This window comes from Drosophila arizonae, chromosome 3 (genome assembly GCF_054131065.1).
Source record: "Drosophila arizonae isolate 15081-1271.41 chromosome 3, UAZ_ARI_1.0, whole genome shotgun sequence".
NCBI classification, from domain to species: Eukaryota; Metazoa; Arthropoda; class Insecta; order Diptera; family Drosophilidae; genus Drosophila; species Drosophila arizonae.
Window position 1 is genome coordinate 20,940,898 of NC_142923.1, and position 15,522 is coordinate 20,956,419.

Below are 15,522 nucleotides of genomic sequence, written 5' to 3' on the forward strand. Positions count from 1 at the left end.
ATATCATATTTTCAATTCCATAAATTCACTATAAATTCTACTATTTGTTTTGTGCGTCTTTCAAGTGCTATAAATTATGAATAAAATTATAAATAATTGAAATAACTCAAAGAGTTAATCAGCTTTGAATTTATGTTATGAGCTGTCTACACATTTTTTATAATTTATTATTTACAGTCAGACATCTACTTTAATAAAAACAATTATACAAGCAAGTACTTAAGCAGCGGTAGTATTTATTATTATTATTTTTAATTTTAATTTTTTTTTTTTTTTTTTTCAATGTCATTATGTGCTCAAGAACTTGTATAATAACCATTTGACAGACATATAAAAGCTGCACATGCCGCGGCAGATAGCACCACACAACGAGTGCCCAAGCACACACACACACAGACACGCACATGGAGGAGACAACAAATAAACGATTAAACAAGAAGAGACAAACAACAATTTTGTTCACCTGCAGCTGGCGCCCTGGAAACCGGAAGCAAAAGGTAGACAGCGACGACTGTTGAACCTTTTTGGCCGGCTCGAATGCAAAGGCGGGGCAGACAACCAACAAATAAATTTAGTTTGCTTTAGCTTTTTTTTTTTTTTTTTGGTTTTTTGGATGCGGCTAATTTAGTGCCACGATATGTTTTCAACAATTAGTCAAGCATGCAGGCCTGACTTTTTGGGCGCTGCCGTGCAGACAGTAAATAAATCACAAAAAAAAAAAAAAAAAAAAAAACACATTTTTGGAAATAACAAACCAAAAAAACTTTAAGCAAATGTTGAGGAAGCAAGCGTAATAAAACAACACACAAACACAACAAATAATTGTTTACAAAATGCATGTATTTTGTGAAACGTGATTTGTGTTTTGGCTAACAAAATTCATCAAAAACAAGAAACAACACCAAAAAGTGTGTAGCACGTGTGGTAAATGATGAGTAGACGCCTCATTTGTTTGCAATTTAGTTGGCTGCTGTTGCGTTAAGTGCGATGCTATTGACTTTTGAACTCTGCTCAAAGCTTAGTCAGCCATAGCTCTCATTAGCATTACTAATGCGAAGAGTCAAACTGAATGCAGGAAAAGAGCTTCGACTCACTGCACATAGATTAATTATAATTAGCAGAGAAGTCAAGTACAAGCTGAACAGAACTTCCTAGATTCCTAGATTATAATTAGTATTAGACTAAGAAGATGAAGCAAGCTTTAATATATGTATGTAAGCTATAATATATTATAGAAAAAAAACAAGACAATTTAATTACTAATAATAATAACTAATTTAAGCTACTGAATGAAAACATAATCAACTTGAAAATCAATTTGATCGAATCATATATTTACTTTAGTATTTTGAATATGTCAGAATAAAGAGGAATTTATTAAATGTTAAAATTTGTATATACAAACATAAAATTGTCAAATAAAAATATACAGAACTTAAATTTTCATTTGGTTTAATTTTTTTTACTTAATTCGAAGTTTTATATTTTGTTTTGTTATTAATTATTAAAAACTTCCTAAAATTTCATACTCAAAAATCATGTAATTAAAGAATAATATTTTTTTTTGTAAATATAATTAATTTAACATAAATATATTTAGGTATAATACATACAATTCTTGACTAATATAAATCTCATTTATTAAAAATACTAATATTACACAGGCAATGCCTTGATAATCTACTTAATTTAAGAGCGGCGGCGCCCTAACACATTTAATGTCTTTATAAAGAGTTTTCTCGCATTCGCGCCCTTATGCTCTCCTCTTATAATGCCTCTTGGTTCGCTCTGGCCATCGGCTCTGCCTTACTAAGTCGTTCGTTACTACGTTTATAGTTCGTAGTTTGAGCGCAATTCAAATACTCATGCAGCTGAGTAAGCGTCGACTACACTGTGCTCTCACATTGTTGATGGACGAATATAGATGCTCCTACTCGCATGTAAGATAAACGTTGTTGAATTAAGAATATACTGTACTTTAAATACATTTTTAATTTAGTTACAGCTTCTTAAATTTTACATTTTATAGCCTAATACAAATTTTTAATTAAGTTTTTATCGCTAGATTTTCCGGACAACTAACATTTGGCATGCATTTTCGACTTACTTAAAATTTACTTGATATTATAGACTTATGCACATATTAAAAAAAAAAAAAAAAAGTATATTTATATATATAACAAAATGATATTATAATATTAAAAAATTCATTTTTAAAGATTTTATTTCGATAAAATAATTAATAACAATTATTTTAATTTATGTATATAAATATTTCTAATGAAGAAACTGTTCAAAAATCTAAACATCAACTTTTCCGTGACGTCTAATATAATAACAAATTATAACAAAAATGTATTATTAAATAACTTAACATGTTTGAACCGAAAAAAGTTAATGCAAGAGTTACTACAAAAATTAAATTATAATTGAATAAATATTTAATAATAATTGAAAAATTACCCGTAAATAAAATATTTATGTTTAACAGAAATTTCCTTAATTATAACAAATTGAAATTTAAACCTTATTTGCAATTTATTAACTAAAATACTTATGCAAATTTAGCCACCCACATAAAGCCCAAATTCGAGTTCAATCCATTATCCATTAGCGACAATTGTGTGGCAAAAAAGGACACAATTCCATATCGATAAACAAAAGACACTAAAACGAAATCATTTGGCCAACAAAAATAGAAAAACAAAAGTTGGCCGCAATTTGTTGCCCTCACACTCGGCCAACAAATGAAACGAGGAAATGACAGAGGAAAAAAGGAACACAAGACACTGCAACGAGAGAGGGGCATAACTTTCAAATGCGATTTGTTAAAAAATTTGTAGCCCGAAAAAAAAAAAAAAAACAATTGCGAGTATTTCCAAACGGCGTGACAACATTTTTATTTTAGCCATGCTTGAATGGTTGGCGCTGCTGTTTCAATAACCAAACCCGTAACCAAATACGTATGCCCCCAGCCCCTCCCTAGTCGCCGATTGGCAACAGAGCCAATACGAAACAGCCACCGCTAGCGACACGTTTTGAACCCACAGCCCCAAAGGGTCAAGTGGCGCGTGTAGCGAAAGCCAATCCGCAGGCGCACCGATATTGACAGGGCCAGGCCAAGAGCTATAACAGCCATAAAGAGCGAGGGCCGAACGTGAGTAATCAGAAATATTCCAAGTAACAAAAGAAATGAAATGCAGTGTAAAGGATTCCATTGTGTACTTGGACAAAAGTCTATTCCAAGAGTAAAATAAGGCGTAAAGGATGCCAATTTAATTGCGAGGATAAGTAAATACATAGCTGTATATTCTTACTTAAATTTAAATTGACTTAAGTTATTTGTTACTATTTACTATATATTAATATGATAATAATCAATCGCTTAATCTTACTCTAACACATCACTAAAGAAGAGTACTTCTATCGCTGCAGCATCGACTGCTGTAGCACCATAGCTCTGATATCATAATTTATTTATATATATATTATTTTATATTATTATTATAATATCATAATAAAATATAATATTTATTTTTTAATCAGGTATTTAAAATATTTATAATATAATATAAAATATATTTATGAACCTGGTAGGCTTTTTTGTATAATTAAATTATATTTTTTTAAATTTTTCTTTCTTTTTTTTTCCCGTTCAGTCATTTTTGTTATACTCACAATTTAGTTTATAAAAAATTGTTTTTATTCGATTACTTGTAAATCAATTCAAATAATTTCTATGCTTTTGGACTTACTGGTCACGTTTTTAACCTTCTCCTACTGAAAATATAAACAACTGTCTAGCTTGACATTGTTAGTCTAAGTACACGCAGAGACAACATCAAATTACTTTTACTGAAATTTATTTTTTCTGATTATCTACAGCACATGTGAATTCTAGACAATGGCTTCCACAGTGCATTCACTAAGCACTCAACTCTATTGTTATTTGATTACCTATCTATCGCTTTCCCCTGGACACAGCTACGTGGCCTATTTATTCTTTAAAATTTGATTTTTCATTCCAGTTTATCAATTAAAGCTATACTATACTATACTATACTTAATTTACTCTATATAAATAAATACTTTTTAATTTTTCTAGCTTTACTTGTAACTAATTGCTGTAGCAGCCCTCGTTCGTGATGGCCCTGCTGTTAGCGTAACGACCATAACTACACAGATACAATAAATACGAATGCAATGGCAATCGCCTTTATAGATATATAGTAGATAAATGCGAAAAGGGCCATTTGTATCTGTTCTCAGTTCGATCTTCACGCCCGAGTGCCGCAATAGACCTTCCACCTATTGAGACGCCGAGCGTTACTTGGCATGAACTTGACATGCATTTTGTTGTTGCCGGTGCGTGTGTATTAAGTGTGAGTAAATGCTCGCTGGGGAGGCAAGGGGGATGGATGTATGTACTTATATACCTAACTACCTGGCTAGGCTGCCTACCTGCCTACTCTGCCAGCGAGTAGGTAGCCCAGTCTCCCCAGTCTAGACTAGAGGCGAATTGTAAACTGCATTGGAGCGCGGCCTACGTGCAGCATTGGGGCGAATCGAATATTTTGATTTGTTTTTGTTTTTGTTTTCATTTTCTAGTTTTCTAGTGTGTTCTAATTAATGGCTTAATTCTGTTGCGTCAAGGGAATCTATTGGCAATGGTTACGCCATCAAATTTCACTTATGGCCAAAAGATGTAAAAATTAATTAAGAGATTTGCTGACGCATTTTTATTTATCAGACGCTCAAAAACAAACCCAGACACCTGCTGTTTTTTATTATTTACAGATACTCAACTCTAAAAGGCATAATTTTTTACGATTAGCCAAATTTTTAGCAGCCCGCTCGTAATAATATTTATTTTGCTTATACATATATTATATATAACTTTTAGTTCAATGGCATTGTATACGACATGAATATAAAAATAATTTAGAGCTTTAGCTTGGCTGAGCCATATGTTAACGTTTATATTGCCTTACGTCATGTTACGTTACGTTACGATATGGAATGTTACGTTGTTTATATACGCGCGCATGCCGGTCTCAAATGCCGGTTTGTTGTTGCCTATGTGTGAGAGCTCGGCATATAGAAAGAAAAAAAGCCGGGCAAGAGCACAGAGAGCACAGCTGTTAAGAGCGAAAACCAGAGTTGTCGAGTTATGCTATGAAAGGCCTTAAAGCTTTTAGAATTATATATGCAATTACATATACATATGTGTATGCTCAAACAAAGTCACGCGTTAATCTTAATAAGTAATATAAAAAAATGTGATAAAACTTTTTTTATAGAAAACTAAAAAAAATTAAATATACTGAAACTTTATATAACAAAAAAATAACACAGAAATTATTAAAAATTTAAATAAAACAAAAAACAGAAGCATTAAAAACAAAAAAAAAAAATATATATATATATATATATATATATATATATATATATATATATATATATATAGATCTTTAGGAAAAAATAAATACAGACATATACAATACACATATATTTAATATGTATGAATAGAAAAAAAATCTTAAGGAACAATATTTATTTTTTATTTTTTATTTTGTTTTTTGATTAAATAATAATATGAAATAATGTATTCACATATGTAATATAAATATATGATAAAATATATTTATAATTATAATATAAAAAATATATAAAAATCGATTTTATTTATATTAAGACCATAAATATAAATTTTAAAAGCAAATAAATCGTAAACAAAAATAAATACTTTGTAAGAAAATAAATAATATAATAATAAAAAAATAATAAATAATAATGAAATTTCATTACTTATTATCAATATAAATGTATATACATAAATATAATTAAAGCGCACCTTTCGAAGCTCCTTTCACAAATCACTTTATATGTGGTGGATAGTTGTTGCTAGTTCTCTATAAGAACACATGACTTCATTGGAATTACTTGGAATTGCTCGCTCCTTTTTAGGGATGCCAGCAATAAATCAACTTTTATTACAAAGCTTTTGTTACTTTGTGTATATAATATATATGTATATATTTATACACATATACATATATATATAGATATAGATTGTAATAAGCAATTAGTTATCTGGTGTCATTTGCAGCACAGTGGGTGCAGATCAATACGAGAAAATATTAAGCCAAGCCAAGCCAAGCGAAGAGCAAAGAGTAGAATGAACAAGTTGCTCTTTAGACAGCATTCGCTGCTCTTTGATAATCACTCTCTCGCGCTCGCACTCTCTGGCCGCTCTCTGTTGGCAAAAAAGCTGACATCATCCAATGGCTAGAAGGCAGCGCTCAGGCTGCGGGCCAAGTTAGTAGTCGGGCCAGCTGTCTGACGGCGGCTTATTTAACGCGCGGGCCAAGCTGAAAACTCTTTTAGTATAGCGTTGGCGTGCGAGACAGACGGTTCGGTTGAGCACAAGATACACAAAGTACTTGACAAGCTAAAGCAGCAACAAAATATAAGAAAAACAAAAAAGAAAAAAATAAAACACAACCAAAAACGAGTTCGAGTTCCGAGCAATTAATATACATACGATATAAGCACATTTAGTGCAGGCGTTGAACTAGCGCGAACAAGAACATATTCCAAACAAACAACAAACGTAATAAAGAATATAAAGAAAACAATGCAAATATACAAATAAATAAACATTTAACAGTTGCACCGAGAGCCCAAGCTCCGGCTGATGTCAGTTCCCAGTAGCCTACTTGAACTCAACGTGAATTGAAGTGTAGCCAAGCGTTCAGTGTGAAACGCAAAATAAGCGAAGCCAAGTGCCGCGTTTTTACTTTAGATATATACCTATATACATATACATGTATATTTAGTCACAAAGACTAAGCAGCAAAAGTTAAATTCACAATTGTAAAGAAAGTGAAAGACGAGACGCGACAAGTTGGCCTAGCGCAAAGCATTCCAAAAAGGGAAAGGTTTTCTGGGCTGTGTTTTGCATGGCGCTTTTATTTCTTATTTTTTTGCGCTTGTCAAGTGCAGCCGCTCAGAAGTTTTCAGCTTCAGCTTCCAAATTGCCCACAAGCAACAACTGTTTATATATTATACATACATATATTTTCAGTTTCTTTGGCTGCGCTTCGCCCACTTGCTCAAACATTGAAAATCATTGAAAATTAATTTTTGTATTTTTCATACATAAAATATATATATTTATTATAGATTTATATATTTATATGTATATGTTTGTATATATTCAATAAATAATTATGCCAATGCTTTGCTGACTACGCGCTTTTGTATATATATTTTTCTATACCACGCGTTTTCTGTTTTGACTGAATGTCTGTGTGCGTGTGTGTGTGTGATAAAAAAAAAAAACGTATTAAGAAAAAATAAAAAAATTCGAAAAAATATAAATATATCGCAGCTTAAAAAGCGACCAAGCGACATTGATGCCAATCGCCAGTGCATTTGGCTATGTTGTTGTTGTCGCGGCTGTCCGGAGTTTGAGCCAACAACAAATACAAAGAGCTTAAGCATAAGCCTTAAACGCCTTCAGTGAACACACGGCTCGAGTGTAAGGCACATGCTAAAAAGCGCTATCAACGTCTGACTATCGCTCTGCAGGTACGTGCAATTCGTCTTTTGATTTATATACATATAGATATATACATACATATATATTTACCGTATTGTCCATTGCCAGCAGAAAAGACAATCCATTTTTTACATATAAACTCACATATACAATATTTGATATATGTGCATAATAAATAAGTAAGCTGGTTCGCCAAATATATTTTGCTCCATCCAAATATAATTGAGACATTATAGTAGGCTTTGGCAAAATATTTATTTTTAGAAATTTACATTTGGTTAAAGTTCATTTTAACATTAAATTTTCACTCATTAAAAAAAGTTGTATGCAGCGAATGCTATTTAGTTTGTATTCTAGTTTTTCTTTCAATTTGCAGTCTTTGTCTTCTTCTTTGTCTGCACTGTAATTAGCACAGGAAAAAACTCAATTCACGAGTTCTTCCCATAATTATTGCGACACGAGGGTTGCCCTTGATATAAAGTGCAGATCACAATGAGAACATCGTAAAATAAACGTAAAAATAGCTATAAAGTCATTCAGTCGTTTCTCTTCTCTTAGAAGTCAATAAACTTTAGAATTCGCGTGAACTAATTTTCAGCGCATTTTCACTACGCAGAAGTTAAACTGTTAAGAAACCTCATCAGGCATTTTATTGAAGTATTCGGGACAGAACTAAAATATATAAAAGATATATATATTTTTTTTTTTCTATTAATTTAATTTAGTCAGTGCTCAATATTCTCTTGAGTTGAGTCGATGCGTGAGAGAGAGAGACATATTATTTTGCTAAAAAATAATTTCTCTTTCATTAATTATCTGGCTACCCTCGCATATGAAATTCACCGCTCAGAGCAGCAACAGAATTATTTTGAATTTGTTTCTCCACAATCGAATTCAAAGCTCAGTCCACTCTTAAATGTTTGTCTTCTCTATGTTTTCTGTCTTTTCATAATTGCGTTTATCCTCTTAATGTTCACATACTCTGTTCATCTGTTCATTACTTCCGGCAGCTAAGTATTACACAACATTTACATTTTTACTTCTCACCCACTCGACGTTCATTAGCTAAAGATTTTTCTCAGGCAGCGTGAATTGTAATTTTCAGCATTTCTTATTTCGTTTTTCATTTTTGCGCAATGCTAAAACAAAAGACTTAGGCAGCAAACTTGAGCAACTACACACATACACATGCACATCAATATATATATATTTAGATATTTGCTCCATACGCCATGAATCATAAGAAACAAAATAAAATCTTTTGCTTACAATTAAAGTTCAATGATTCTAGCTCGCGCATGAGTTCACATTTTGCCCAGACGCTGGAAATTAGTCATCCGTTTGCCATATGCAAATAGTTGTAGTTGCTTTTGCCAGCCATAAATATGGATATACTATGGATACATTGGATACACAGAGCAGCTGATGGGGTAATCCAAAATCAGTTTTCGATAGACTTGCGCCAATAACAAAATCTCTCATATTTATGACTTTACGTCTTCTGCCCCTGATATAGCTTAGAGTTCAAGCGCTGTGTCACATAAAGAACTTTGTGGCGTACATTAGCGCAAATTACCATTGGCAAAAGGTGTTGGCCCCAATTGTCACCTCCAAAGATATCACAAAGCAAGAAAACAAAAAAACAAAAAAACAAAAAAAAACTGGGTGCGGAATTCTAGTTGGAGTCGCAATTCGCTGCAAAGTCTCCAGCCATATTGCATTACCTTGTGTCGCGTCATAGCCTACGATAATTTTTATTGCCACGCGCCTTTTTTTTATTTTTTTGTCAATTTATCAGCTGCTTGAATGTCAGGCACAGAGCTGTCTGGCTGTCTGTCTATCTGTTTGTCTGAGGGTTCTCTGGTGACATTAAGCAGATTTCAACACTGCAATCACTAAAAGGAATTTTTGAGCAGCACGTGCTAGATTTTTGACAAGTTGCAACAATGAATTCTTGATCTATTGAGGGGTAGAGATCTTGAAGTGGAGAGATTATATATATTTAAAATATAATATATATTATTTATGTGATTATTTAAATTAATATTTTATAATATATATATAGATTAATAAATTAATGCAAGTAAAATGTACATATGTCAACATAAAAATATATAAATATTTATATAAATATATATATATATAAAAATTAAAAATACAAAAATTTATTTGGTTAATATACACATTCTGTATTCATTTTTTATTATTATTATATTATGAAAGTAAAATATGTAATGTGTGGATATTTTCAAAAATTTCGTTATCTTAAATTATTAATTATACTAATTTATAAAACTTGTTTTTTTTTTATTTAAAGTTTCAAATAGAAATATGGTATTAATTAATAAAACTCAATCAGGTGTTCTAATAATACTGAAGATTCTTAAATGGAAACGAGTATGATTTAGAACATTTAATTTATTTTTTGTGACATGCAAATGGATTGATGAAACAAACTTTAAAAGTATTTTAGTGTTTTTAGGTGCTTAGAAATTCTATTTATATATATTGTTATGCTTATCAAAGACATAAAAATTTATTCTCAAATGTCTTTGATAAAGTTTATAATATAGGAGAATTATTATCAATAACTTTTGGTGCTCGACCGAAAAGTTCTTTCTAATTATTAATTCAAATTTTGTTTAAAGTGTGTCTCGCTTTTATATTTCTCTAGCTGTTATTCATATACTATGCATTATAAAGAGACTCCATCCGATTCTAATTGATAGTGTATTTACTTATTTTAGCTAAAGTATAAGTATAAGTAAACTTAAATAGAAATTATAAGCTAATTCTCATATTCTGAGAATTTTATATAATATATATCTTCATAATTAACAGAGTATCTGTAATTCGATTACCTCTCAAGTCTCTTTTAATATTCTGTCATAGCGAATCGGGTGGGTTTTCGGAGCACAAAAAAGGTCTAATGTGATTGCTGACCAAATAAATAACATTTCGTTTTGTTTAATCAATAATTTAATGGTGTTTTTGACACCACGCCCAAGCACAGCATTTGCATTTTGCACTCACGCTTAATTCGATATCTCGAGAAATCTTTTCTTCTTTTTTTTCCCCTCTTGATTTTGCATTGTTTGACAATGCTTTAGAAAATTAGCGCAAAATCGAACGAAGAAAAAATAAGAAAAAAGTGCAGATAAAACACAGCGAAAAAATCCGACATATTCAAACGTTTCAAAGTCATAATTATTAGCTTCGCCTTTTATGGTCTGCACATTGCTATTTCTCGCACAGCAAAAACCCGAAAAAAAGCAAATTCTTTATAAATCATGAGCTAGCTGCGCTTTGCATAGAAAAACGAAATTCCACTGAACTTTGGCAGACGTCAATTTGTTTGCATTCGCAAGAGTTGAAATATATTTTTAATGCTAGCTTTTGGGTTCAGTTCGCGCATTAATTGTCAGCTTCAGACAGGATATATATATCCAAAATAAAACTGAAAAAAAATGAGAAAATGGTTACGGATGACATCAGGGACTAAGCTGTTTGTAGACTGGCTTCAAGGCTTTAGTATTTTCTTTGCACACGAGTTGTTTCAATCTTGCATCGAAACTTAATTACAACCATGTTCCTAATTAACCAGAGTTCGAGTCAAGTTTGTGTCTTAAGTCTTTTGTTTTGACACTGCTTCTGTGGCATTGTTCGACCTGAGTGCCTTTCATTTTGGTTTTTGTTGTGGCTTGCTGCTTTTTTTCCATCATGCTTAATTAAAGCATAAACACCTCAAAACACGCTACCATATTCAACCATATTGCCACCCATATGACAAGCGACCCACACGACTTATTTTCCACATACATTTTATTTTTTTTCCAATTTTGCTTTTTTGACAATGCCAATTGAAAGAGCAGCTCGAAAAATAAACTGCAGCAGCTACACCTCCGCAACCGACAGTTGGCAGTCAGCACTCGAAAAATGGATTCGTAGCCCAACCTAGGACAAGTTTTTCTGCCGTTGATGTGAGATGTGGTGGGTTTACGTTTAGGCTAATCAATTTAAATTACCTTCAATTAGGCCTTTTGTTCGGTTCGGCGCATTGTTGTTGTATAAGAGATGTGAAACCAGAAATATGAACAACAACAACAAAACTAAAACAATATGTTGCATTGTCTCCAGCTCTAAACAGCTCTTTAGCAACTCAATTGCCAAGCAAAGCTTATATAAATCTGTATCTCTATATAATATGGGTTTTCTTTTTTTGCTTTGTATGCGTGAATGTACATATATTAGAAATGGAAATTACAATTTTATTGCTACTCAATGTGCCGGCGCATGCATCCAATTTGTATGGCCAGAGCTATAGCAGCTGGCCACAAATTCATGTATATGCATATATCTTTATGCCCGGGTGGCGGCTCGGGCAGCCACACACAGCGCTTGGCTGGCAATTAGGCATTTTATAGCTTCATTCGATATGCATGCTGGGCAGCCTTAAACTGGAGCAAGAGGCGTGCGGGAGTGAGCGCTGCAATGCCGTGCAATGTTGTGGGTGTTGGCGCTGTTTTGGACCATAATATGTAAATTTCTTTGAGTCATAAAATAATATGTAAGCGAATTGATTGCCCGCCCGGCTATCATCGGCGCCAGGGGTGAAGAATCTGACAAAACGTAGCACCACTTCCAGCTCTATTTGCATTGCAAATTTGTGTGAATTCAAACTGGAATCGAATGTTGATTATAATTTTTAAGATGCTAATCAAATAATATTATGCGATTTTAAAGGGTGATTTTTTAAGCGGATTTATAAGACTTCAATTGTGCAGATATGCAAAATAGAAACAAGTAAGAAAGCTCTAGTCGAGACTGCTCGACTACGAGATCCCCTGAACCCTTGGAGCAATAGATATTTCAATAATTTTTCGCGACTTTTAGCTTACACAAGAAACACGCACACACACACACAGACAGGCACGTACGCACACACAGGCACACATACACACACACGCATACAGACACACATACACAAACACACACGCATACTCACACAAACGCATACACACACACACATACACACACATACACAAACACATACACACACAAGCACCCACGCATAAACACGCATGGGCTGCAGTGTGCGCTTACTATGAGAACTTAATTGTTTAATAACTTTTTTTATGGACGTACGATCTTCATGAAACTTTCAGATTATGATTATAACATGAATATGCATGTAATTGCCAAAGCACAAGTCTCTAGTATTTGAAATACGCTTTTTACAAAAGTGAGGGTGAGGGGGTGAATTTAAGGGTGGGGGGTAAATTTTAACAAAAACCGAAATTGTATAAATTGCATATAAGCATACATTAAAAATTTGGAGACTCTAGCAATAAAGGTGTAGAAGATATAATTTTATAACTGGTTTTCGATAAGGTTTTTTTATCGATAAAAAAAGATCGGGATGAGTTATCGATTTTTAATGATAAACTTGATATGCGCGCTGTAATTACGGACATTTTAAAATAAATTTGAAGTCTCTAGCTCTTATATCTTCTGAAATCGACGCGTTCATACATACGGACAGACGGACGGACGGACAGACGGACAGACGGACAGACAGACGGACAGGGCCAAATCAATTCAGCTCGTCACCCTGATCAAGAATATATATACTTTGTGGGGTCTGCCACGCCTCCTTCTCCCTGTTACATACATTTCAACAAAACCATTATACCCTGATTTCCCATTTTCAATGGGTTCAGGGTATAAAAATATATATAAAACGGACAATTCTATTGTTTACTTTCTAATATTTTGCAATTCAGTTTGTGATTTGCTATCGAAGCATACCCTAGGTCTGAAGTGATAATTGTTGAAAGGTTTTGAAGACTATTTGTTTAAAGCTGTATATAAATTCTTTTAAATTGGCATTCATAAAATATACCTAAAGTAACAAATAATTGGAAACTTATAAGAAATATCTATCATCTCATATATCCCAAACAATAAACAGTATAAATAATTACAAATAAATTTACTTCGTTGCATTACCGAATATATTAAGCTGTCCATATATCAACTATAAGTAGCTTTAAAAACTCTCTGCATATCCTAATCATATTCAGCTAGCGTAAAACTCGAAAGACTTAAAACACAAACTTGACAAACGAAAATTTTAATTACTTATTTCAAGCTAGAAAACTTGCAAATCTTGCATTACTTAAGCTGAAGTCGGGTGAAAGCTGATATAAATTGTAAAGCCAATTGTCTAAATATCAAAATGTCGTCACACATCACTCGCCGGACGTACGCACACACACACACACACACACACATAAACCCGCACAGGCACACAATTTAAATGAGCAATCAAAATCAGCACCCCGGCCGTGTCATTGAACTAACTAGCGGCAGCAGCCAGGCCAATAGCAATCAGATAGCTAGATAAGTTAACAACATTCAGTAGATCAAAGCCGCTTAGCAAAAAGGCACAAAAACTTATAGTTTATGGCTGCAGTCACACAAATCAGCGGCGATCGCCTTACAACTGACAACGGCAAACCGCTCAGGATTGATGACAAGACGGCAATACCAAATGGCAATTATTATTGCCTCTCTCTCTCTCTCTCTGTCTAAAGCCTACCAGAGAGTGTCATAAAAACAGCCAGAAAGCAGCAAGAGCAACAGCAAAAACAAAAAATTAACGAAAATGTGTTTATTGACGTCATTTGATGAAATCAGCGGGAAAAAAAAAGTAGCAAAAAAAGCGAACTAAATGTGATGTGGAGAAAATTGGCAGGCCAGGCCAAAGTCGGGCCAACTCCAGCTCCATCCTCATGCCCATTCGCCACCCGCTGTGCGACAGAGACGGAGGCTGTGCGAATTGTTATAATTGCAAACAATTACAATGGCTATAAAGAGCCAAGCAGCGCTTAGCTTTTGTACAGCGGCCCATTGTCTTGTCCGGTTTCGGTCTCATTGAAGACAATTTTTTTTTGGCGAAATATTTGCAATGTCCAAAGCCTATCAAATGGCCCGAAAAAAAGCGAGCTAGCCAAACTAACCATGGCAATCCCATTAGATAGGGTCCAAGTTCGCGCAGGTCAGCCTCAGCAAGCAGCTCCTGCCTGTGCCTGTTGCTGTCGCTAGTTTTTGATTTTTATTTGTGTGTGTGTGATTTTTGTTTTTGTTTTTTGCATAATTATGTGCAGAATTCTCTTTTATTTGGCGGCGAGAAGTTGTATTTCAACTGTGCTGCCAATTACCAGCATGAAGGTCTTTGACTGCGCAATCAGCAGCCAACAACAGCAACAACAACAAAAACTAGAAAATTTGTAACATTTTTGTCTTAGTCGGAGCTCTTCAAGTTGTTGTCATTATTATAGTTTCGGCTTTTTTTGCGACTTGTTTTTCATGCTTTAATTTGTTTCGTTTTTTTACGTGCTTTTTGTTAAGCTTTTACCATGGCGCACAATTATTTTTTCCAGCATTGTAGTTATAGACTATATATATATATATATATATATATATATATATATATATTATTTTTTTTTTTTCGAGTGCTCGTGGCTTTTACATTTCACGCTCTTGAGTTGATTGGCTGGCAAAATGTTTCAGTGCCAATGAAAATCGTTTTAGGATTGGTTAGATATTTAAGCGGGGATACAAGATAATGCTTAGAATTTGATGGTTAGATAATCATGGTTTTAGATAATAAATATCTCTATTTATATTTATAATAGGTTAGTCTACAAATATTTTAATAGTAAAAAATATAATAAAATTAATTATGTACGAAATTATTCATTGAGCTAAAAAAAAAATTAATACTAAACATATTTTAAGTAATTGTTCATGAGCATTGGCATTGATTTTTTTTTTTAAGAATTATGAATATGAAAATTTTTATACATACGCTTGTTTCCATAAAAATTAACTAATTATTCATATGAGATTTTTTTTTTTAAATTATCTGAGCTCGACACTAATTAACTTAATAT

General features: G+C 32.9%; 1 protein-coding gene and 1 long non-coding RNA gene across 21 annotated transcripts in view; one reads left to right on the forward strand and one right to left on the reverse strand.

Annotated features, from left to right (window-relative positions):
• The window catches only part of LOC149269858 (uncharacterized), a 119,548-nt gene that overhangs the window by 67,624 nt on the left and 36,402 nt on the right, over positions 1–15,522 (reverse strand). The window lies entirely within an intron of this gene.
• The window catches only part of LOC108611105 (uncharacterized), a 57,438-nt gene continuing 48,221 nt past the window's right edge, over positions 6,306–15,522 (forward strand). For 12 of the 20 annotated variants that reach the window (XM_018003569.2, XM_018003576.2, XM_018003577.2 and 9 more), the window contains exon 1: positions 7,354–7,593. The gene's annotated coding sequence lies outside the window, so the exon portion shown is untranslated. Of the gene's footprint in view, positions 6,942–7,353; positions 7,594–15,522 lie in introns of those variants that run through there. The other 8 variants (XM_089465233.1, XM_089465230.1, XM_089465229.1 and 5 more) reach the window with 7 other exon arrangements.